The 3393-nt window shown below is 44.0% G+C and overlaps 1 pseudogene; it reads right to left on the bottom strand.

The window, feature by feature from the left end:
* The window catches only part of LOC109478885, a 9167-nt pseudogene extending 6575 nt beyond the window's left edge, over window positions 1-2592 (bottom strand).
* Window positions 2593-3393: the final 801 nt, after the last annotated feature.

Raw genomic sequence — 3393 nt, 5'->3', positions numbered from 1 at the left:
GACATTGCGTCTAAGTCTCCCAAAAGCACTGCTGGCCTTAGAGATTCTGCCGTTCACTTCCTCATCTATGTTTGCCTGCCGTGACATGGTACTGCCCAAGTAGGTGAACTTGTCCACAGGGTTTAGGACTTGGCCATGTACTGTGACACAAGGTTCCTTGTAAAGTTTGCCGGGACGTGGTTGGTACAAGACTTCCGTCTTTTTGGTGCTGATGATGAGACCAAAGTTGTCACAAGCCCCAGAGAACCTGTCGGTTGATACTTGCATATCCTGTCCGCTTGTGGCATTAAGGGCACAGTCTTTGGCGAAGAGGAAGTCTTTCAGGACTGTGTGCTTCACCTTCGTTAGCGCAAGCAGGCGACGTTGGTTAAGTAACTTCCCGTCTGTTCTGTATTTGATGTCTATTCCCTCCTTGGTGCCATGAAAGGCATCAGTCAGCATGGCTGTGAAGACAATACTGAAGAGGGTTGGTGCCAAGACACACCCTTGCTTCACTCCATTGGTCACTGGAAAGGCTGTGGATGTTTCTCCATTGTCTTGGACACGGGCTGTCATACCTTCATGGAACTGTCGTATCATGGAGGTGAAGCGTTCTGGGCAACCGAACTTGGCCATGATCTTCCATAGCCCCTCTCTACTCACCAGATAGGCCTTAGTTAGGTCGATGAAGGTGGTGTATAGATCCTGGTGTTGTTCATGACATTTCTCTTGGAGTTGTCTGGCTGCAAAGATCATGTCCACTGTGCCTCTGCCAGCTCGGAAGCCACACTGGCTCTCCGGAAGGTGACCTTGTTCAAGGTGTTTGATGAGGCGGTTTAGAAGGATTCTTGCTAGGATCTTGCCGGCTATGCACAAGAGTGAGATGCCACGGTGGTTGTCGCAGGACTGACGGTTACCTTTCCGTTTGTAGATGTGTACAATAGAGGCATCTTTGAAGTCCTCGGGGATTGTACCTTTCTCCCACATGGCACGAAAGATGTCAGTTAGCTTCTGGGTTAGCACATGACCTCCAGACTTGTATACCTCGGCTGGAATGCCGTCGAGGCATGGCGCTTTTCCGTTGCTCATTTGGCTGATGGCCTTCTGAGTCTCGGAGAGGGACGGCAGTATATCCAGCTCTTGGTTAACTGGGATCTGTGGGAGACGTTCAATGTTCAATACACCAGATTCCCGATTTTTGTATTTTTCGACGACTAGGAACAAGATAAAAAATAGTGTTTTAGGGATTTTTTAATTTCTGATTTTAAGTCTAGTTTTTGTCGACATATTGGTGAAAAATTTGAATTTTCTTTACATTTTTCACGCTAAATTACCCATCATTCAAAATTGAGGCCAATTTTCAAAAATCCCTAAAACACGATTTAGGCCAGCCGTGAATGGGGTATGTTTGATTCTCCATGCTTGTAAGTTAAAACGAGTTTTGCAGACATGTCATGTCGACCAAAAGTCAGCATTGTGTTATTCATACTGGCGTAAAGAATCATTCCAGTATTCAAGGTCACCCAAGGGTACGGCAGAAGCTTCGCTGCATGTTCCATGACCACAAAAAATGATAGCGGACATGTACTGTCCTGGAAACTGTTTGTATCTATAGAAAAGTGTTGTTTTTCATCTGTTGCAAGGCACGGAGGCAGAAGCGCTTGTTTTGCCTTTTTATTGTAAATGACCGCAGGTGACCCGGAAATAGAACGCGGGCTCGATTCGAATTGCCCGGATCAAACACGATCGAACACAGTTCGGGTTCTATGAAAGGTGGGAACTTTGCAGCCCAGATTTGACTACCGTGATCGGTTTTCATTTAGCCATTTTAAAACTTTGTAAAACATGTATAATTTTTAAAGAACTATTACATAAAACACTGTAACTATAGATTTTCCTCCTTATTTATGAAAATTATGTCCTCGTTTGCATAATTTCCATCTAACTCTCTCTCAGCTATATACACAATAAAAATGATGAAAATACGTTGTTCCTATCTGGACTTATTAGCTTTTAAAGATTTCGCCAAAGTCCACTGCAGTTCCAGAACAAGTTGCTAGGGGGACCTAGCCAATACCACGTATTCCTGACAGGACAAGCTATCTCTATCTGTTACCAAAAAGTCAAGAACATGGCATGTTTAGGACAAAAGATACAAAAACTGGAAGTTCTGCTGCATTACCAAGGTCATCCACCAGGAGGCCCATATCTAACCTTGACCTTTGTCTTCCTAAGACTTATCAGCATACCTGAAATCATCACAACCCATGAAGGTATTATGAAGTTATGCTGACTAAGTTGCGGAACACAAACAGCACAAAGCACACAGACAGACACGCCAAAAACAATACCTCCATTTTTCATGGAGGTAAAAAAAATCAACTTAACCAACAAAATGAAGACCTTACCTTGGCCAAAATATGCATCATTTCGAACCTGGGTAGCGTTAGGATACCCCATCATTCTGCAAACAACGTCTGCATCGTCCATGTTAAAACGGTTGTGGCAAACTGTGCCCCAGTTCATACTGTCCTCTGGTCGGACTTCCACGCGACCTTCGTTAGGCCCGGAACCACCGATGAGACGGATTCTGCTGGGATCTAAATATATCATTACACACATATGTACATGGTGGAATTGGAGGCAAGAACTTGCAATGTAGTATATGTTATAAATGACATAGAAATAAAGCGTAAGGCGTTAAATCTTTGCAGTCGACTATACCAAGGAAGTTCTAGTTGAACGCCCTTGACTATACATTATCATTTTGTAGTTTGGCGGGCAATGAACTTGAAAGACCTATACTTTATTGGTTTATTTCATTGTCTTCGTCAGAAGGACTATGAAATTGTCTCGCCGGAGTGTGGGGAACTGCGGATTTTGCAATATAACTCAGGAAGGCATGATTCGACGTCCATGATTTTTGGCAGGCAGATTACCGCTGTTGAGGCCGAAGTCAAGTACAAGTTTCGGCTTCGTGGGGGGTCCGTGCGTTACGTTAGTGCACCTTTTGTGTTTGTGGCTTGTTAGCAAGATAACTCAAGTATTTGTAAAATGTTGATCATAATTCTTGGTGTGGTACTTACTATTGTCGGGACCAAGGTTAAGTTCGTTACTGAGCTTCGTGGGGGGTTTCGTTGTGACTACAGGGGGCATTTTGTTAATTTTCTTGTGAGCAGGATAACTTTTGTATGTGTGGATGGAAGTTAATGAAATTTGATAGGCATGTTACTGTGGTGGTCTCCAAGATTGAGTTCAAAGATGAGAGTCGTGGAGGTCGTTATGTCCCCGTAATAGGACCTTTTGTGTTTAGAAATCCCCACCTACATCTGCTTGGAGACAGCCGACAGCTGGATATAGCCGGGGGAACCCCATAATGGGATGGGATCAAATGACGTTACATTGAGGGATTGT

Source organism: Branchiostoma belcheri, unplaced genomic scaffold, assembly GCF_001625305.1.
Source record: "Branchiostoma belcheri isolate BF01 breed outbred unplaced genomic scaffold, Haploidv18h27 scaffold457, whole genome shotgun sequence".
Classification (NCBI taxonomy): Eukaryota; Metazoa; Chordata; class Leptocardii; order Amphioxiformes; family Branchiostomatidae; genus Branchiostoma; species Branchiostoma belcheri.
Note: the sequence above shows the minus strand (reverse complement) of the source record. Positions and strands in the feature narration are given on the sequence as shown.